Genomic DNA, 22,810 nt, shown 5'->3' with positions numbered 1-22,810 from the left:
GCTCTTTTCCTAGCCACTCTTTGTTGGGAAATCAGGCAAAGGGGTGAAGGGCCAGGCCCAAACCACCCCAGGGTCAAGGTCAGGCTCATCTACATGGAAGCCGTGTGAGCATGTGCAAAAACTACCCTTTGCTTGTGCAAAGCAGGGAGAGCAGGGGCAGGAGCCTCGCATGGCCAGCAAGGGCTACGGCAGGGTGAGGCTAGCACTCTGCCCTGCACAGAGTCTGCTGCAGCCAACACACCCTTTGTCACTAAGGATCATGACCAGGTTCCTCACCTGTAGCTCATGGCTTCCCCCAGGGTCCCCTCTCTCAGCTCCTAGTTACCACTTCAAACAGCACCCCAAAGTCATCTCTGCTTCCAGGCTTGGACTGGAGAAATCCTGGCCCCAGCTGGTGCTGGACACCAGGGGAGCTCCTGGTCAAGGCCACTCACACCTGCAACAACTGGGGGGCCTCCTAGAGCTTCCCCTTAGCATGAGCCCTTCAGAGGGCAACGGTTACCCGCATGCATGTCCACGCATTCATTCAGAGGGAGAGGCTGGGGAGGAGGGGGAAAGCAGTGGGAGGCAAAGTCCTTCTACCCTAATGCCAACAGCCTCTTCCTCCATCTGGCAGCCCAAATGACACTTCCTATCTGAGGTTTCTGTGATTTAGGAACAAATGGAGACACTCAGAACATGACATAGCTACTGAAATGACGAAGCCCATTTACCAAGCATCTGCTTCTGAGCGCGGCTGTGTGTCTTCACAGTGCTGCTGGCCTGTCATCTACCCTGTCCTCCAGGTGAGGAAGTGGAGGCATAGGAGGTTAGTACATTGCCCAGAGTCACCTAGCCAGCAAAGCGGTAGAGTATGGGTGGGACCCCAGGCAGCCTGACTCTTAGACTCAGCATCCAACTGCTTTGCTCTCATGATGGTTATCTCTGCTCTTTTTTAAAGAAAGGAATAGTGTAGTTCAGAGAGGTCAAGAAACTTGCTCTAGGACACAGAGCTAGTGAGGAGCAGGGCTGCATTCGGACCCTGGTCATGGGGCCCTAGCCTGGCCTCGTTCTGTTTCAGTATTAGAGTGGTCCACCTGAGCCTCTCAGCCTCCAGGGACAGGAGTGGGTTGATTCTGTGGCTCCTGGGCTGGTCTAGGAACAGGGCCTGCAGGGAGATGCGGATCCTAGAGGCCACTGTCTCCGCGGCTGCTGGAGATGAAGAGGCGGGATGCGGGGCCAGCCGAGGCCTGGGCGTCCTGCCAGCACAGCCAGCGTGAACTCGCATTTTGTCATCAGCTCCCTTTGCCTGATTTAATACAACCTTAAATAATAATGGGGCCGGGGGAGGGGAGCGCGGGAGAACCGACCCGGCCAAGATTCCGTGTAACAATTTCATCAAACCCGGCGCTTTCCCTTCGCTATTTGAGAAGCAATTTCTCCTCTGATGTAAACATTTTTTGGAAATGATGATTCCGGGCTGATCCGCACCGGGAGCCCCCGCCAGGCTTTCCTCCAGCTCCCTCTGGTCCTCAGATGGAGGCAGGACGGGCCTGTAACCATGGCGATTCTCTGCTGTTCTTCCATAAACCGTGAAGGTGGGAGTCTTCATCACAGCCTCTACAGGGAGAAAGCAAAGCCCTCCACGGCTGGGGTGGGGCGGTGGGGCGGCCCGAGGACGGGGGAAGAGAAGAGGAGACTTAGAACTTTTCTCCGTAGAGATGAACTGCATTGAACACTACTGTGTCCAAAGCAAGGCTAGGGCATTTCATTAAGGTACAGCCTGGGCCAGGACAGGGGAGCTGCTTAGATGTCAGTTGAAGGCAGGAAGGGAAGGGTGGGTGGGGGAAGAGTGGGGAAGAGGGGAAAGGACATGGGGAATCATAAGGCCTAATGTCAGGTGGGCTGGGTGGGCCCACATTTTGAAAGGGTTTAAAATTCTGCTGATCTAACAGGCCCCTTGGAAACCCAAAATGATGTATAGATTCTTCCTGGAGATTGGGGTGGTGTTTTATGCTCCCTGAATCCCCACTGAATCCCCAATGGTTGGCATTGATAGTGTTTGGTGAATAAATAGAACAAATGAAGCGATGAGCAGACCAAATTTTTTTAACTTCTTCAGGTGGGGATGTGTTAGTCAGCTTGCTGCTACTGTAACAAATCCCTAAGATAATCAACTGGTCAAGAGAAAAGGTTCATTTTGGTTCACAGTTTCAGAGGTTTCAGTTCATGATCACGCGGCCCCATTGCTTTGGGGGAGGCAGCCCATCTTGGCTGGAGCATGTGATGGAGAAAAACTACTCACTCCCCTCATGGCTGGGAAGCAAGAGGGGAAGAAATAGCATCCTACACGCCCTTCAAAGTTCCGCCCCCAGTAACCCATTGTTCTCCCACAAGCTCCCATCTCCTGAAGTTTCTACCACCTCCCAACAGGGACCAATTTGGGACCAAGTCTCTTAACACATGGACATTTGGGGAGGATTCCAGACCCAAACTATAGCAGTAGGTCATAATTACATTGAAAACATAAGTGAAATTGAAGTTATGAATTCTTACTCCAAAAGACACAAAACATTGAGAATTCCTCTAGATGCCCCTGGACACCGGTCAGTTTGGTCATCAGCGAGAGAAGGGTCTACCGTGCTGCCTTGGTTTCCCAGTGTGACCGAGAACAGGTGGATCTGAAGAGCAGTCTTGCCGCTAATCTCCAGGCTGTCGGCTACATCTGAACTCTTTGGAGTCTGGCGACTTCAAGTCACTTCCTTCTAGGCACCTGCAGAGGGAATTCAGATCCTCCTCCAGAGAAAGGGACAGCATGTGGGCCCCCAGGAGCCATCCCTTGGCATTTCTGCTGACCCCGGGGCTGCCACGTTAGGCTCTGTTGGTGCCATGTGGTTTTGCAGTTGAAAACAGGCCCTGCTGATTTCTGATGATCTCAAGCCGCGTACCCGCCACCCCTCCTCCCCCACACCAGCCTTTCCCATCTATGCTGAGTGTTCTCCTGACTGTCCCAGCAGAAAGCAGAGAACTGTTTCTCATTCTCCTTTGTGTTCCCAGGGCTTGGCTGAGTGTGGGGGTCCTGATACTGCTTGGATTAGGTGACCTCTGGAATCATGTGGGGATTCCAGTGTTCTCTGGGTTTTCGTTATTCAGTATTATTAACTAAGTTTACAATATAAAAGAACCCAGCATTGGCCATCATTTCAGATCTGAGATTTCTTGCTCTTGGTTGGTGAACTGAGGGTTGTTTCCTTTTTTAACATCTTCCTTTTACCTAAGAAGTTCCTTCCCTTCAAAGTAATCCTTGACTCTCATGGACAAAATGTATTATTCCCTCCCTTATTGCCAAGATCTTTGAGTATATCAAATTATACCTCTATGGATCCATTTATTGGATTCAGAATTCCTTGACAGTGGAGATTGTCAAATTCATTGTGGTAGCCTTGTATGTGTGTAGTGGTGTATACATGCATGCACGTGTGTGTGTGTATGGTATGGGTGTGTACACACACACACATACATTCACAGACATATATATTGTGGTTGTTGGTAAAGAGCCAACAGTTCACATGCTGCAGGGACGGGGTTGTCCCCTCTCTATCCACACCCTGTGCTATGTCACTTTGCATTTCCTCTCACAAAGGTGGATTCTACTTCCTGCCCTTGACTTTGGGTTTGGCTATTGGACTTGCTTTGGCCAATGGGATGGATACATGTGACATGATGCAATACAGGCTCAGACTGCTTTTGTGCTCTTGTGATGGGGACTTGCCCTCTGTGCTTTCACTGTCACCTGACTTGCCCCTGACTCAGGATGAGGATGAGAAACACTGGAGCGGAGCTGCCCCAGCCAACCTGCATACTTTTCAGAGAAAAATAAATGTGTATTGTTGGATGCCATTGAGATTCGGAGGCGGTTTGCTATGCAGCAATCATTGCTTAATGCAATTGTTCACCTCAAATGTAGGCTGAAAACCACACAAGGGCTTGTGGCGCTGGCTGTCTTTAAGGGCTGACATGGAGCTTTTAGAAAGAATGGAACATCAAGGAGTGACTGGAAGAACTGGCTGGTTATTATCCAAATGGAAGACGAGAGGGAGGTGGGGGAGACAGAAAATTTCCCAAAGATCTTCCTCTGAAAGCCAAGCCTGTTGCTGTCTAAACCTGAAGGGTGATGACTTTTATGGAGGGGAAAAAAAAAAAAAAGAAATTGGATTCCTTTGAAAAGCATCACGTTCTCCCCCCTAGTTACAAAGCACATTGCTTCCTGTTGCTGACGGCTGTTACTCTGCAGCCTAAAATAATGTCTCTGTGCGCACACGAGGGTGTGTGGGTTTCAGACAGAGTCTGACTTAGATGCCTTTTAGAAAATTGGACTTTTCCATCATTCTGTCATGGGATTTCCTGGGCAGTGCATTGCATTATCGCTGGCATACGGGACGGGACACAAGAGGTGAGGGAGCCTAATTAGGTTTCCACTCTTAGCTGTGGCTGGAGAGCTTCACACAATGGCTCCCTTCAAAAATCTGGAGGTACCGGAGATGACAATGGCCAGGCAAGAGGGCAACGTTCCTTCCCACTCACTTTTAGTCCATAGCAGTTCTCCAGGGAAACAGAGCCCAGTGCTGGGGCCAGGAATTGGGGCATGGATGACCTCCTTCAGGATCTGGTGGTGGCCGTTGGCTGGAACAGTCGTTTTCACTTAAATAAAAAGCTTCCCCCAGGGGAAGGTAGACAAGGACATATAACTCACACATAAATAAAAGTTTGTAACAATGGAAGGTGGTGAAGGGGCTACAGAGCAAGTGGTAGAGGTGATTGACTTTGGGGCATCAGGGAGGGAAGATGATTTCTGAAGCCCCAGGCTGCCTTCGTCTTATCAGGACCGTTTTTACTCCATATGGAGCTTTGCACATGTGAGAAAAGGGTGCCCAGGCTACTTGGTGCCCTCATACAGTGCGCCACCTGCCGGGAAGCCCAGGAGTGAAGAAAGAAGCCTCCCTGCTTTGCAGGTGAGAGTTGGGATGAGACAAGGGGTCATTGGCAAGGCAGCCCAGGAAATGACCCGCCCCTCTGAGTCAAAGGACATCAGCAGAGGGTTTGCACGAGAGGCCAGGCTCTCACATCTCCAGGGCTTGGGTCTTTCTCTATCGCTTTCTACCTTATATGTAGAATTGGGCACAGATCTCGCCCCCTCTGAACCTTTGCTTCCTTGTCTATAAGATACGGATAACATCAGAGTCTAGCAGGGGTAGATGTGAGGTGTGCACATCCTGTTTCCCTAGTGTTCAGCGCATGCATGGGTTCTAGAAGCACTGGTGCTCTCTTAACTGGCATTTCCAAGTGACAGAGTTTGGAGGTGTCTTCATGCACAGAGAGTCACAGTCATCTCTGGGGAATTAAGAAACATCCTAGGAGCAAGGGAGGGGTGGGGGAGAAGGAGGGGTGATGTGGCAAGCAGGTAAGGAGCCCAGTTCAGTTGCTCCTGAATTATTCATGGAAACAGCCTTTGAATAATTGGAGGCCATTTTTCATTATCATTATTTCCAGGAGAAATGACTCCGTTGCTAAAATCTGAAGCGGGGAAGTACATTCTATTCATGTGAGACTGCTTTCTTAAAAACTGCTTAGGGATGGCCCCAAACCAGTGCCCCATTTTGAGAGGTGGGAATGCAAGGGCAGGGTACTCCCACTTTGTTAATTACTTCCCAACTGAAGGAGGAGAGGAGAGAGGGAGGGAGGGAGGCTGAGGAGGATCAGGGAAGGGAAGGAACAGGGAGAGGTTGGGGCTGGGCTCATGGGTCTAGAAGGCCTTAGGGCCTGACAGATGTGGAGTCAGCCTCAGGGGGGCTCTGTGTGTGCTGTCTCAGGGGACAGCAAGGAGCATATCCCCCGTCCGTCTCCATCCCTGCCTCAATGTTTTCTCCCTATTGAGGCATAAAATAGTAGAAAAGGCAGCACCTCCTCCACTGCTGGGTTACTTTGGGCAAATGCTTTTCCTACCCTTGTGCCTCAGTTTCCCTTTCTCACACAAGCCTGGAGAATGTATCTTTTGCAGAATTGTTATGAGGATGGACCAAGATAATGAAAGTGGTTGGCTCAGCACTGTCCAAACCTTAGAGGGGGTGCTTTTAAAGGCTGCCCGCAAACCAGTCCCCCACCTCTTCACTCCCCAGGCCTAGGGCTTAAGTTTCCCACCCCCACTTTTAAAGCTTTTTCTTTCTTTTTAAAGCTTCACCAATTTATTTAGTTTGGAGAAGGATGTTTGTCATTTTTTTTTCTATTTTTATTGGTCTTTTATAGTTGTACATAATGATTGGATTCGATTAATTGTTACATATTTGTTTATGCACAAAATATAATTTGTCCAATATCAGTCCTCAGCACTTCCCCCCTTCATTTTTTTGGGGGGTCCCAGGGATGTTTCCCCACCTCCAAGCCTTGGTCCCTTACCTTTCCTGATCGCCCTTTGATTTTTAGGAGATCCGCCCCCACATTTCTTTTCCTTTTTCCACTCTAGCTTCTGAATATGAGAGAAAACATATGACCCTTGACCTTCTGAGTTTGACTTATTTCATTTGACTTTATTTGCAGAAAAAATGGATGGTCTCTAGTTCCGTCCATTTTTCCTGCAAATGCCATGATTTCAGTTTTCTTTATAGCCAAATAAAACTCCTTCGTGTACATACACCACATTTTCTTTATCCATTCATCCCTTGATGGACACTTAGGTTGGTTCCATAGTTGGGCTATTGTGAATTGTGCTGCTATAAACATGGGTATGCATGAATCATTGGAGGGTGATGACTTTAATTTTTCAGGATAAATACCAAGGAGTGGTGTAGCTGGGTCATATGCCGATTCCATGCCTAGTCTTTTGAGGACCCTCCATACTGATTTCTATAGTGGTTGTACTAATTTACAGTCCCACCAATAGTGTAAAAGTGTTTCTTTTTCTCCATATCCTCTCCGGCATTTATTATTAGTTGTGTTCTTGATGGCTGCCATTCTGACTGGTGTGAGATGAAATCTCAGTGTAGTTTTGATTTGCATTTCCCTAATTGCTAATGATGCTGAATGTTTTTTCATGTATTGTTGAAGTTTGCCCCTTATCAAAGTGCAGAGGCTGATGCCCCTCATTCATGCTTGCATCATAATAAATTGGTTATCTCTCTGTTTCTGTGAGTTCAACTTTTTTAGTTTTCCTATGTAAGTGAGATCAAGCTGGGGGTGAGAGATTGGGGAGATATTGGTTAAAGAAGACAAAAATCTCTGTTGTCAGAGGAATAAGTTCATGAGCTCCTCTGTCCATTATGATGACTACAGCTAATATTGTGTACTTGAGGATTGCTAAGAGAGTAGATTTTGTATTCTCATCACACACACACATACACACAATGCACACAGATACACACATAAAGTAGGTGAGGTGATTGTGTTACAGGCCAGAGGCCTGCTGTGAAACTGAGGCGACCTCAGAGGCCCCCTCTTTAAACCCCAATTCTTGCAATCATGACAGAAAAATTTCAAACATGTTGCTCAGAGTGACAGACATGAGTTTACTAGAAGGCATAGGAAAGGGGAAAAGGGGACACTCTCATGGGAGAGACTGGGTCTCCTCAGAGAGAAGAACAGTGTGCTTCTCCTGACCTCTACAGTTTTACTGTGGGGGGGGGGGTGTCCCAGGAATATTTCCAGAAATGTTCATGAAGTATACCTCTTGACTTTTGACTGACAGCAGAATGACATCTGATTTTCAAGTCCTTGTTGCGCATGCCATGTCTAGGTCACTTTGGCCTGTGGTGGACCCATTCTTACCAATTTTATGGTTCGGGGAGAAATTATCCTTATCTCCTTGAGTTATGGGATCTGGCCTAAGGGTCACAAAAGTTTCCCTCCACCCCTTGATGTAACTTGTGTTCTTACCAGCGTTTTAGGTCTGCATTTCTCCTGCAGATAACAGGTAGTTTGCTGAGGAATGTCACATATCCTCTCTACTTAAATCAGGCAGGGCTGTAGGCAAATTGCTTAAAAAAAAAAGCATATGGGGGTCAGCACAGTGGGCCCCATTTATAGAACTATCCCCTTCACCTCATGTTTCCACTGCTCCCATCTGTCCCCTATCAATTAGATATGTTAACTAGTATGATTTTATTATTCTACAGTGTATATGTACATGGAAACCCCATGTTGTATGGGGTAAATATATGTAATTTTTATTTGTGTGAGTTGGATTTGGATGCACATGGACCCCTCTCTGTAACCTTGTTTGGCCTGGGATCAAGCACAGGGCTCTGGGTACCATTGCTGCCATAACTTGCTGGCCCTGGACGGCTGGAGCCATAGGAGCAGACACCACCACCAGCACCCCTGAGTGAAGGGAGCTCCCGTGTTGAGAAAAGCAAATGGGTCGAGTCGACAAAGGGAGATGGGCAGCTCACCCTGCCCCAGAAGACCAACCCCTGGGGTCAGCTTCTTTTTCTATGCCAGCCCTCCCCACTCCACCCACAGGGAACTTTCCCCTCTAGGTTCCTGGCTCCGTCCCTACCCCCGCTTCTCTGTTTGGGGAAGAAGGTGCCCAGATGCTCATCAGCACTGGTGTTGGTGAGGCCCTGATGCCTCTCCCTGGCCTCTCCCTGGTGCAAGAGGATGGGCACCTGGAGGGCCTGCTAGAGTCCCTGCTCCAGAAAATCATCTAGATTTTTCGGTGCCTTCACACACATAAAGCAAGGTGCGGGGTGGGGAGCTGGATACATTTTGCTTCAGATAAAGGTTGTCTTGCCTTCTCCTCCCTCTGTCAGGCAACCAAGCCTCAGAGCTTCCCACCCAACAGGCCGGGGTTGGGGCCAAGCTCTGCCACCTCTGGGCTGTTGTACAGCCTCCAGGGGGCGCACTTTGCTCATCAGTGAAAGCAGGCTTCTAGAACGTTTCCCCTGGATAATCCCTCTTGCCAAGTGAGTCCTTCCCTGCCATACTTGGAGACTAATTTGGCCTCTTGGTGGTCACCTGTAGCCAGGTGGGATGCTTGGCAGGTGGGTGCTCTGCCTCAGTGAACTTCTTGTTACCTGTGGCAGAGCCTACTGACCATCCTCTAATATGTGTTTTTCTGTCTTTGGTAGAACATCTGATTTTTATCTGGGCTCATGGCTACTAGAATGAAGACCTTCTCAACCTTCTTTGTGGATGGTGTGAGTCTAAGTTCTAGTCAATGAGATGTAAGTGAAAGTGTCACTTCTCAGTTTAGGAGCATCTTCACTAAGGAGGTGGGTATATGTTTCTGCCTCTTCTCTTTTTTATGCTTTTCTTGCTGCTTGGGAGACAAAGATGTGATGACTGGAGCTTTGGCTGTCATATGGGACTGTGAGGATGTGGAACATACTTTAAGGATGTAAGGAGTGTTAGTGCTTGAGAATTTTATAAAGCAGAACTACCATATCAGCCTTAGACTACTTACCTTTAGACTTCAATTTTATTTAAACAATTTATTCTTATCCTCACAGTTGAGCCTAGTCCTAACTCAATTAATTTACATTCTTTCTTCTAGATACATGTTCTATTCACCAGGAAAGCATTGCAAAACAGCAATGCTCTACACAAGTGAAAGGACCTAGAATCTCTGGGTTAGAGTCCTTTTTCAAAGCTCTCTGGGTGACTAAAGTGTACAGCCAAGGATAAAAACCACTGTTCTTGACCAACAAGGGCATTTGTCCAAGTCTATAGTCCAAACTCTCCAAGTGAGGGAGCAGTCTTTTCAGAGCTGTTTGTGCTAGTCAACTTTCTGTTCCTGTAACAAAATGCCTGAGATCATAAATTTATAAAGAGAAAGGTTTTTTTTTTTTTATTGTTGTTTTGGTTCACAGTTTCAGAGGTTTCAGTTTGCAATTGGCCCCAATACTTTTGGGCCTTTGTGGCACATCATAGCAGGACTAGAAGGCAGAGCAAAAGTTTATCTCATGGGTGAGAAGCAAAAATGAAAGGAGTGACCAGGGTCCCCTATGAGGGCACACTCAAGGATCTAAAACCTCTCACTAGGCTCCATCTCTTAAAGTTTCTACCAGCTCCCAGTGGCACCTAGCTGGGGACCAAACTTTTAACAGGTGGGCCTTTGGGCATCATTCTAGATCCAAGCTATAGCACTGCCCAGTTCATGTGATGTTAGGGGTGGAGGTGGTCCCTGGGCACCACGGCAGCCCAGGGGAAGCTCTGTGGGAAAGGCTTGTGTAGTTAAATAGGCCCAAGAAACTCGTGAACATCAAAAAGGCTCGGAGAGGCTCTGCAGCAAGGAAACCTGGTTAACTTTAGTGAATCCAGTGTTTCCCAAGTTTATTTCACAAAGGTTTCTCCTCTTATTTTCTTTCTTGCACAATCCACAGCAAAGGCCTTCAAAGTGCTTTGATATGTTGGTTTGGGACAAAAGCAAGAGATAGAGTGAAGAGGTGACTGCTGGTACTTTCATGGCATGACAGAAAAGTTTCTTCCATTGGAATCTCTGGATGTAGAGGAGAAGGACTAGGAGTACTTGATAGAAGCCATATCGTAGCATTCCCAAGGCATGTGTGTCAACAAGTCTCTGAGGTAGGAAGATCATTCCTATTGATTAAGAAATCAAGGAGATGGACATCATTATCTAAGTACTTGTATAAAGACATGAATGGTGTGACTCTACTTTGTGAACAACCAGAGACATGAAAAATGGTGCTCTGTATGTGTACTATGAATTTGAATGCACTCTGCTGTCATATATAACAAACTAGAGTAAATAAATAAAATTTTTAAAAATTAAAAAAAAAAGAAATCAAGGTACAGAGAGGCTAAGGTGCTTTTTTAGGGGCACACAACAAAGCTTTGAGTCTGTGCGGAACGGTTATAATACGAAATAGAACAGGATAAATGTCCACGAATGCAATCGGTGTATTTGATACAATCAGTGCCATAGGAATTCAGAGGAGGGGGGCCCATGTGATCTCAGGAACCTGGAAAGGCTTTGTGGCAGAGTGGCATTTGAGCTTGAAGGTTAATAGGATTTTGGGAATTGGGTTATTTATCATGGAGGGACGGCTCCTGGCTGGGTGCTATGATGGTGGAGTCAGAGGAAACAAAGGCAGAGAGATGAAAAAGGGCAGGAGGACTTGGGGGCAGAGCAGCAGCTCAGTTTGACTAGATGCAAGGGTTTAGGAGGAGAAGTGGGGAGGAGGAGGCTGGAGAAGTAAGTGGGTTCATCCTGGAGAGGAATCCATGCCACTTCAGGCTGCCTCATTGGCTGAAAGTGGGGTCAGACTGAAGGCTAATGAGAAAGGGGATGTGCGGCCCTGGCCTTCCCTGGGCTTGTGGTTCACCCGGCCTGGGGACAGGAAGGCAGCTGTGACTTGGTCAGATGAACACCAGGCCCTGACATCTGTGAGTGCCAGTCCTGCATGATTTGATTATTTTGGGGAGTGGGTCAGCACCACCTGGAGGGGATGCTACCGGGTTACCTCAAAAAGGCCCTGGGCAAGGCTCACCAAAGCTGAGGGGGCCAACCCAGAGGGGCACCCCCTGATCAGGTGGGTAAGCCCTTGTAAAAACCCTTGAGAATGCGCTAAGTCCCCCTGCACAGAATTTCCTCCCCCTTGGTGATTTTTTTTTTTAACATGCTTTGATCACTAATTTGAGATGCATCCAGATCCACCTTGGTTAAACCTAGAAAAAAGGAATAGAGATGGGGGTGTGTGGGGTGCAGGGCGTGGATTTTCTGTCTCTGTTTGCCGCGTGGAGTGGTTGCAGGAGAGGTCTCGGGCAGGCACGGTGGGGGCTGCCCAGAGCAGCCGAGAGGACAGATGAATTCTGTCATCATAAGTAAAGATTAAACTCTGGAGAGAATGGGGCTTTGCTGGCAGCCACTGGATTAACAGCTTGTAGATTTCAATAATCAGTTTAAAGTCGAGTTGAGCACGCTGCCGGGAAATGGGCACTCCAACATGAGCTATGCCAGTGTTGCTGCACACAGTGGACAGTGAGGGAGGGCGACTCGCAGCCTGACACTGTCACCCCCACAGAGGACCCACCCACTTCCATGCCCAGGCAGAGAGGCAGCCTATCGGGAGCCTGGAGGCCACACAGCCATTGGAACAAAGCCCCCGAGCCTTGGCCTGCCTTCCAGGACTCTGGAGTCCTCTACCGTCCTGCTACCTGGGCCCCTCACAGGCCTGACCTCCATGGACCTACCTTCCCTGGCCCCTGGCCCACCTGCCTGAGTACCCTTGTGCCTAAAGAGCTCCTCTTGATTTTCACCTGTTCAACCTATGCTCACCAGGTCCAAACAGATTGCCTAGGTCCTCCACTGAAAAGTCTCTGACCCGGGATTCCCTCCCCAGGTGGGAGGACACCCTCTCTGCTCCTGGAAATCTCACCTTGTCACATGGCGTTGATGTGGTTGGCATGTCACTTCTATTAGATTGGAAGCTCTGTAGATGAATAGCCACCCTGGGCTTTTCTGTGTCTCTGGTAGCTGTGGCTGTGGTTGGTAAAGGGCTTTACCCATGGCAACTGCCTCAGACCTGTCCATTGTTGGACTTCCAGTCACATGCTTTTACCCCCAGTAACCAGCTCGCTGTCCTCCATGTGCCATGAACATGCCTATCTCTGGGCCTCCCATCCATCCCTTCATGCCCTCATGCAGTCAGCATACATTTATTGAGTGACGACTATGTGTTAGACTCTTTCACCTCTAAGACCCGGACCTGGTCAATTAGAAGAGCCCTTTTCCTTGGGCTCTGAGAGCATTCCATTCTCCTGGCTACAGAGACAAGTTACCGAGGGGCAAGTAACAAAGCCTGCTGCTGAAACTCAAACCTGAGACTCACGTGGGAACTCTTGGGGAAGGCGAGTGAAATTTCTTATGGTCAATAGTACGTGCCAGCCTGGAGCTGCTAGGGTTCACCAGTGGTGAGAATCACAACACCAGCAAGGATAAGGAGATCTGAGAGACAGAGGTTCCTGGTGACATCACCAAGCACCCAGATCCAGCCATGCCTGAACTACCCATGGAATTTTCAATTACATGAGCCAGTCAGTCCCCATTTCTGCTGATGCTGATTTAAGCTGGACATGCCATCAGTGTTCTCACATCTGCCTTGATGGATGTGAAAAAAAAATCTTTGTCCCTTGGCTGTTCTAAATCTGGGCCTAGTGCACCCTTAGCTCTCTTGCTGCTAGAAGCACATGAGGGGTGGTCGGTTTGCTTGTCAGTATTACCTATGTTTGCCCTTCAGGCCCTATTTGTTTGGAGTCTCCTGGTGCATCTGGATTGGGCCTGGGATGGGTCCCCTCCACACATCACCAGAGTTCAAGGGGTTACTAGTAGACCCAGATTGAATGATGGGCTTTTGACAGCAGAAGGAAGTTGATTTAGAGGGAACAGTTCATTCTTGCTCAGGTTAATGAATAACTAACTGGTCATTTGAGCACGAACACATTTTTCCTCCATCAGTAACACACACACACACACACACACACACACACAGAGCCATCATTTCTGTTGTTTGTATACTGGGTCTTACTTTAGTTGCCATTCCTCTTATGCCCCTTGAGATCTTGAGGTCCAGTCATCACCCCTGGGGACTAAGAATGTTCCCGCACATTTAACGAATTCTGAAACTGGGGTATTTTTAGTTGGTTTGTTTGCATCTGTTCTCTCCCTGTTCCTTGCCTGATTGACACCCGCTGGGTAAGAGGCACAAGAGCATGACTTTGCTATGGGAGATATTTGGCTACAGTGGCTGACTTCACAGCACCCCTCTGATTGTTTCCAGCACTTGAGGGGGCAGGGAGATCTCCATGCCTTAGTTCATCTAGATTCCTTTGTTCGAATGGACTGCGAGGGGGTAAACTGGACTCATGTCACTCCTTCCACTGGTGGTGGGTGAAAGAAACAAGAAGTTTCACTGTGCTTGTTGAAGCCCCCCCCCCCCCCCCGCCCTCAGGGCGAAACCTGAGAAGCCTGCTGGAGAGAGGTGTCCCCAACTTGGAGAGGCTGTCACATCACAGGCAGCATTTGAGAGCCCTTGCTCTCTGATGGAGTGTCTGGGGCCCTTCGCTGGTGGCAGAGAGTGGAGCAGCTGCTCAGGGGCCCTGAAGGACAGATGGCATGTTTAAAAAGAAGGGGGGAGCTGAGGAGAGTTTAATAAGAGGACAGGTCCCAAGGGTGTAGGGAAGTTTGAGGGGACCAGTAAGGGATGGTGAAGCACCTGGGGATTAGCAACAGAGAGAAACTGTTATTTCTGAAAGATCCGAAGTACCTGCCGCTTACTGTACCTGGGACAGCTGCAGATCAGAAGGGGCTGCCTTGCATCAGCCATGATGTTCAACAGAGAACCCAGCTATCGCCAGCTTATAGCTGGGCCAGGATACAGACCTGAGCTCTCTCTCCCATCCTCTGATCTGGAAGGCAGTAAGGGAGTCTTATTTGCATAGTCCATGGCTGCCAGGCCCCTCAAGCCACCAACAGGTGGAAGAGGGTGGAAGAGGGTTGCAGTGGCTCTGGAAGAAAGAGCAGACAAACATAGATCTCAGTGCTATCTCCTTTCAGACAGGGCTTTCTCGGATGAAGGGGATAGATACCTTCTTGTGATGGGTATGGAACCTGAGGGGGGCTGGGGAGGGGTGTGCAGCTCATGAAGACTCTTCACAAAGCTCCCCAGGGAGCCTGTGTGTGGGTGCCACATGGAAAGAGGAAGGATTGTCTTTGAGGGCCCTTCTGCCCACCTTGAGCTTGGCCTTCAGTCACATGGGGAAGAGACAGTATTGTCTGGGTTCCTGCAAAGGTTGACCAAGCTTGACTCTGTGCTACTTGCAATGCTCACCGACTCCTCTGCAAAGTAAAAAGCAACACACACACCCATGTGATCAGCCACGCAGAGGCAGAGGAAAACCAAGCTTCTTCCTCTTTCCCACCCCCGCTCTCCCGATTCAAGCACAGCATTAACAGTTTGGTATATATCCTTCCTTCCTTCTCTCTGTGCTTGCTCGAGCCTATTTAAATGTTTATAAAATATTCACAAGGATTTTTTTCCTTCAAAAGTGGCATCATATAATGTGTATAGCCCTACAATCAATTTTTTTTTCACGAAAAGTGAGATGAAGATCTTTCTAGGTCAATCAATACATATAGCTCCAACTCATTCTTTTTAATTGCTTCTTAGTGTTTCATAGTATCCATATATAAAGATTTTGCTGAAAAATTACATGTCATTTTCAATTAACCAATATAGTTCCTAGTGGCCTAATGGTGCAAATTGCCATAAATAAGGCCGACTTTTGATCTTCAAGTACTTCCAGGCTATTGGGCCCAGGACAGGAGAAGTTAAGTTAGTTAAGGTAACCCATAAACTGCACACAGGTGGCCTAGACACTGGATACCTTTGGAAAAGCTATTTGGGCTGAGAAGTCTCAGAAGACATTTTTGAGGAGGGGTGACTGGATCTGAACCTTAAAAGAAGAGTTACTGTGGACATTTCAGGCATGTGCAGAATACCAATTAGTGACTAACAAAGCGTCGGAGGCAGAGACCTGATGGACATATGCCAAGCTGACACGGCAATCATTTGTAAGTGACACTGCTTGGATGCAAAGAGAGAGGAGCCAATGTCAGGCCAAGTTCTTGAAATTAGCTCTTTTCCCCAAGCAGGTTAATTATCCCTTTTGCCCCCAATTCTTTCACACTCTCCATTTTGTGTAACAAACTCTACTTTCCCTGAGAGCTCATATGTCAACTTGAGTTTTGTCTGTGTCCTCATGATCCCAAGTTTGAACTCGGGCATGTCTCTGTTAATGAGCTTTGACAGATGCCCGTCAGACAGAGAATCCCAGGGGGCCCCACAGGCCTGAATCACATCCCAAGGACATCTTGGCACAGGCTGCACTCGGCTCCCTGGAGAAGAGTCCTCACCCTCTGGGTGCCGTGGAGAGCAGGCTTCTCTCCCTCTGGTCCCACAGCTGGCTCATCTGCCTTCATCCTGGCTTCCCTCATGCTGTCCCTTTACCTTGGCCTTTGCCTTCTCTGACCCTTCCTTGTCTCTTTGCTTCCAAGTGGCCAGTCATCCTCTCTCTGGCCTTCCATTTGTGCCTTCTTTCCTGTACCCTTGGGAGACTCTTCTCCACTCTTTCTCTTAAGTTTCTGACCACTTCAGGGGATGTGGCCTTTTAAAGTCCTTGCTATAGCTCTTGGATACAGCCCCATCTTATTTCCTAGGACTCTGGCTTGAAGGCACACTTTCTCTTCCTACTCCTCCCCCCTCCCTGGACTGCAGCATTCCACAATCCCTTACCTCTTCACCTCTCTGTTTTAGTAGCTCTTGACTCTTCCAAAGTGTGGAGACGTGAAAATTCACCACCCTGGTCAATGCAAAGTCAGTTTCTCAACTCTTTTCACTTAGAAGTTTTGAGAAACCATTACAAATTCTGATAAGGAGTAAAAGGGACACATAAGTTGATGCAGTCCCCTTTAAATGGGAAAAACTCCTGGTTATGAATCATGTGGGGGAGGCATAGCCTCACCTTAAAGAGATGGTGCTGGGAATTGCTTTTCCTCTCACAGCACTATTCGAGCTGCTGAAATATCTCCTCTCATTATTGGGAACCTATATAAAAGCTGATAAATTTTTATTGCAGGCATATTGTAGCTTTGCCTTAAAACACCCCCCCAACTTGGCAGCCCTGAGGGATGGATTTCACATGCAGTTTGCAGCTGCCAATCAGGTCCTCTTTGAACAGGGAGTGCAGTGAGAGAATACCTCCAGGAGCCCCCGATCCCCACACAGTCTCATCAGCTCCAAGCTGACTCCTCTGAGTGGTCCCAATTTTGTGGACCCTTGCCTTGTCCAAGAAGCTGCACGAGGGCCGCAGTCCCCTTGCATGTTAGGAAGAGAGTGGGAGAGTTGTTCCCAATTTGGGTAACTCCATGGAGAAGGCTGTTGAAAGAGTTGGAGTGTCCCCAGTTGAAATGGGGCTGTAGTGGAGGAGAGAGGTGTCACAAGCTCTGTGGACTTGAGTCTCTCAGATACAAGTGCCTCAGCCTCTTCAAGCAACTCATTACCTTTGAATTTGAAGGCAGTCAGAGAGCAGGGGTCGGTGGAGCATGGGCTCTGATGTTGGATGGTCTTCCATTTCATCTGGTTTCCCCTTCATGTCCTCCTGCTCCTCATGTTTGAATAGGAGTACTATTCCACTGGAGGGGACTTAAATGCAAAAACAGAGGACGATCTCCCAGTGTGGGTTCCAGCATGAATTAGATGCCTAATTGAGATGGAACCTCTCCTCGTATCTATCCTCTCCTTAAATCCTCCTGATTTAAATTGCCTCTACTATATCATGGATTTCCCCTCTCATTCAGTCCTCAGTGGTTCACTCTTATATTTTGGAAATGCTTCTCCCAGTTAAATCACTGTTTCTTGCAAGGTCAACTCTAAAACTTCATGTGTCCATGGTTTGCTTTCCCACTAAATTTTCATGACTGCTTAACTTTTTTTTCTCTCCTTCTCTTGATCTTTTCTATATTCACCATTTGTTGGCTGGGACTACCTAATTTCTTTCAAATGATTTTCTGGAATAAAGGTCAAAGTTGAGGTCCAGCATAATGAAAGGATGGTTCTTAAACATTCTTCATTGTCGAACCAAATTGGGTCACGCGTTGAATACTTAACAGTAAGGATTATCTAATCCTTCCTGAAATGATCTGCCGCTGACCCTGTAGGTTAGGGGTTAGTAAACTATAGCCTACAGGTCCAACCCACCCTTCAAGACCTTGAAACACATCCTTAGAAGACAATGGAAGGTAACTCGATGCAGTCCATTGGTTAATCTCCCCAGTTGTGTTGCTCTTTTACTGGGAAACACTGCACTGAAATGTAACATATATGTTGGGAATCATTTATGGAGAATTTGGCCCCAGAAAATTATGCTTTTAAAATCCCAACAGTTATCCCAGGGAAAAAGTCTGTACAGGAGGATCCTAACAATCCGGGGAAGACCAGGAGAGCATTTAGTCCTACTGGTAGCTGTCCTCGGTGCTGACTGCAAGCTGCTTCTTTCTGATTCCAATTCCTTAGTAAAAAGCATCTTATGGTGGACAGACATTTGTTTTCAAATAATTACAAAGTGTGGTTTGATTTGATTATACTATAATTTCTGAGAGGTACACAAGTCATAATTTGTGTATGTGAAAGGCAGGAGCTAGGAGTAGTTCAGGATCCTGACTGTACACCACATGACATTGCCTACTTGTAAGTCTTTCCATATTTATGCTTATTTTTAACTTTTCATTAGGCCCCTCATGCCCTGCCTGCAGATCCTATATGACAGACTTTTCTGGAATGACTAGATCTTTGACCTCATGCTGGCAGTAATCTTGCCCAGACCAAAAATTGACTCCTTGGACTCCTTAAACCCTGCCTGAGCCAGGTCCTTCCACTAATCCCTTTTCCTGCCTGTCTCCCACTAAGAACCAGCCTTCACATGATTTCTGTTCAAGTTCTTGCTATTGACTCAGCACAGGGCAACTTGCCTTTTAGGTCCTGAGGTTAAGTGCATTCCCTTTTGAAGAGAAATGGTGTAGTCTTAAAAATCCTGTGGAACTGCAGCTCCTGATTTCCCACTCTGGAGGATACTTCAGGGTCTTCATATCTATCTCTTTTTGCTTCTTTTTCCTCTTCAACCAAAGCCACAGCCTCATCCCTAGAGCCTTTAGCTTACTCTCATTATGGTAGTTGCATGTCATATTCTGCCACATGCAAATGCTCAGGTGTGGAGTGAGACAACACATGATAATATTGCTGCATTAAGTAGAAATAGGTAGACTCTAGTGATGAGACATAGCTGTCTCATAGAACACCCATAAATATTTATTGTAACAATTTGGAGTAGGCATATGGAAAAACAGAAAAAACAATTATCAGATGCATTAATCAATGTCTTCCTTGGGTTCTAGAAATCAGAGAATCCTTAGTGATAATATACTCAAAATTTTTCATCTTAACAATGAGGGAGCTGAGGTTTAGGGAGGGAAAGTGTCTTGTCCAAGGTGTCTCTGGAAGTTAGTGGCATAACATGTATCAGAATCCTGGTCTTCCAATTTCTACCTGGATCATCTTTTGCCCCTAGTTTCGTAAGGGTGTAGGGTAGTGTCTCAGGGGATCCTTATGGAGGAGAGGGGTTTGATGGGATCATAGGAGTTCCAATTATATTTGTTTGGTTTATTTTGAAGAAAATATTTTTCTCTCTAAAAAATTTGAAAGTCACTTCAGTAAAACATGCCAACTCTTATTTGGGAGAGATTGAAAATCCTTATGGAAAACTGAAAAGTCAATGCACTTTCCCCTTTTACTGAGTGTCTATTTAATTCCAGGGGCTTGACACTCAGTGGCCCACTTAATCTTAATAGCAGTCCTATGTGTCACATTTTATGATGCCATTTTAAAGTTCCACACAGTTTAAGAACCTCGTCCAAGGATACACAGAAAGCAGAGGGACTGGAATTCAAACCTGGCTCTCTCTGATTCCAAAACTCTTTCTTTCTTTGTTACTGTAAGCTTTCCTGTCATTCAGCATCCGGCTTCAACAGCCAACTACCAAGTGAGATTCTAGCCTTCCTAAGTGCTCAGTTATTGCATCTTCTCTTTCTCCAGTCTGAAAGGAAACCCTCATTTTGTTTCTTAGGCAGCATTTAAACACTGGATGGAAGCAATTTCTTCCACTTCATCCTCTAAGCTCCACCTTTGTTTCCTTCTTGAGTATGTGACTCTCTTTTTATATAGAAAAGAAAATGAACAGTGCAAACGGTCCCCAATTTACAGTGGTTCAACTTAGGTGTTTTTTTTTTTGTTTGTTTGTTTACAATGGTGCAAAAGCAAAAGGCATTCAGTAGAAAGTGTAAGTTGGATTTTGAATCTTTGCCTGTTCCCAGGTCGGCAGCATCATCCCACCGTGAGCCGAACCTCCCAGGCAGCCATGTAATGACCAAAGTAAACAGCGACACTCTGGAGTGTGCTGTATTGCTGAGCTCTGATGTTTGATAGGTTAGATTTATTAAGTGCATTTCCAACTGACAATATTTGCAACTTGCAATGGGTTTATTGGGATGTAACCACATCCTAAGTCAAGGTGCATCTGTGCATGCAAGTGACACACTCATCAGGAACACAGATGATACTAATAGAGGATACGAATGAGACAACATTTGAGATAAGACTCCACTATTTTTCTTCCTGTATCACGAATTCTTTCTCCTAAACAGTCTTGACTTTTTGTAGATTGTGCACAGGATGAATGTTTAAATATAGGGACACGTGGAGGCTTCTGGCTGTTCTTTTGAGGATGGTTGGTGGCTGAGAGTTAGGATCTAGTCCCCTCCTATTTATGCCATCTCCTCTTCTCCAACGGTAGGTAGGTATGACTATGTAAGTGAAGACCACCCCTCAGAACTGTTAGCATGTTCTAACCAGGACAGAGGCTTCTCGACTGTGGACATCTGCAGATGGCAAACAGGCCTTTACTACTGGGGAGAAGAGGCAGCCAAGAGGGCTGGTCTGTTGTCAGAGGAGGGGCAAAGGCTGCGCTCTAGCAGGAATCATATTGGCAACAGTGCCAGGAAGACTGGAAGCAGGCACATAACCAAGACTTTACTGCTGCAGGATAAAGAGGCTCAGGATAAAGTAAAAAATGGCAAGAATCCTAACATTGATGTGATGGAGTGGGGAAGTGATGCCAGAGCTTCAGATGCCAACTGCAAAGTAGAATTAGAAAATAAAGTCCCAACTCTTCCCTTTGGACTCCTATAAAACTCTTAAATGAAGCCTGAGTTGCTAATGTAGAGAAAGTTCCCAGCAACCACTCCTGGACCACATTCTCTGCCCATCCAGGTGTTCCCTCCTCAGCTTGCTGATGCACTCCATCTGCCCTAGAAAAGGTGAGACCAGCACTGTTCCGCCTTTCTGCCCTAGCCCCATGTCCTACCTTCAGGGAAGGTGGTTTCCTTGGATGGAGATGAGAAAATGGCAGAGGTTTCTCTGGATTATGCTTGAAGAGTGCTCAGGAGAATCAGCTCCTAGGACTCACTTTCCCAGAGTGGGGACTTTGACATTAGTGGCCGAGGTAGTTTCTGCAGTCTGTGGTTGTAGGAGGGTGGTCTGTTGGTGGGGATAACATAGACACAGATGTCTCCCTATATTCTTATCTAAAACAGGATGATCCCAAATTCAGGAACCACGCAAATCAATCAAATCATTCATTTACCTTGCAATTCTTCCTAGGGCCTTCTTGTCTTCTGATATCATGTTAGGAAAAGGATTGTCCACACAATTGAGCTTTCAGGTTTCTCTCCTCATTCAGCTTAAAAACACCTGCCCACCCGATCTGTGACTGTGCCTGAAATTTCAGTAGTGGCGGCTCCATCCCTTTTGGTTGAGGCATTGCTATCTTTAGGTTCCTTTTTAAAAGCAGGTATCATAAGCCTTTACAGGACCGTAAACACCTATAGGTCTATAACACATCAATTACATTATCAAATACTTTCTTTCCAGTTTGCTGAGCAGACCCTGAGAGAACAGAGATTGTGCAAATGTTAGAAGGTTCTGATTCCTTTGAAGCCTGAGATACTGCCCTACACCAGAATTGGGTGGGACCCGTGGGAGGACCTGGGCCACCAGCAACAGCCTTAACAGAGAAGACACGAGGCAGAGAGGAGTAATGGGATGGCGTTGTAAGATGGGTGGTAATTGGTGAGGGTGAACCCTGTAAGGTCAGGTGAGTGATTGCTACCATTTGCTGAATATGTAGTGTGTTCCAGGAATTAAGCCACATACATATATCTGCAAGAGCTCATGTAATCCCCAGAGCACTACTGTGAGGTAGCTTTTATTACTGTTATCTTCATTTTATTGGTGAGAATCCTGAGCCAGACAGAAGTTAAACAACTTTCTTAAGGTCACACATTTAAAAAAATGCCAGTGTTAGGATTCAAGCACAAGTAGTGTCACCCCAGAGTCTGCACAGTTTTCTTCCAAAGAGTTCACAAGTGCATGGCTATGTGAATAAATAAAGGTGTGAAAAATACCTGTGACTCTAAGATTTGATTTGAGTTTCCCATCATACAGCAATGATGATACTTTACATAGCATATCTCTTTACATAGCCCTTCCACATGTGCTGACCTTGTGGATGGCATGGGTGGGGTAGGTGAGGTCTGCAGGACTGACCTGAGGGGCCCTTTGAGCCCTACTGTATCCGAAGAAACCTTCTGAATACGGGAGAGCTGACCCTCCCATAAAACTGTAGGCAGGGCTCCTCCACCCTTCTCAAGCCTCTCTCTGGGATTTAGCAAGAATGTTGGGAACCTCAGAGTTTGGAGAGGTCACTTGAAGAATGAAAGGACCCAGTGAATTAGCAATAACACCAGAGCTTGGGAGTTTTAGGTGAAGTTTTTATTTTTAAAAGTCATAGTCTAATAATTTGGGGCAACAGTTCGAATTCCACTGGGTCATTGTGGGATGATGGTAATAGGGCAAGATAGAATGGAGCCAGGCTCTGTGTCCCTGTGAACCCGACTTCAGTCCTTTGTTTGTTGTTACTAATGTATGCCCTCAAAAATGTAACTTGTCCTTATGAGCCTCATCCCAAGTGGATGTGTACAGGAGACAGGTTGGGCAGAGGGACACACACCATCCCTGGCCTCAAGAAGCTCCGAAGCCTGTTAGGGAGAGAAGGCCCACACCAGAAACAACTGGTTCATATCCAGAGCTATGGCAGGGGAAACGATGAGAGATGGAGGGTCCAGAAGTGACAAGAGAGCTGCCGGAGGGTG

The sequence above is a fragment of the Marmota flaviventris genome, chromosome 4 (genome assembly GCF_047511675.1).
Source record: "Marmota flaviventris isolate mMarFla1 chromosome 4, mMarFla1.hap1, whole genome shotgun sequence".
Classification (NCBI taxonomy): Eukaryota; Metazoa; Chordata; class Mammalia; order Rodentia; family Sciuridae; genus Marmota; species Marmota flaviventris.
The sequence above is the reverse complement of the archived record's forward strand: the minus strand, read 5'-3'. Positions refer to the sequence as shown.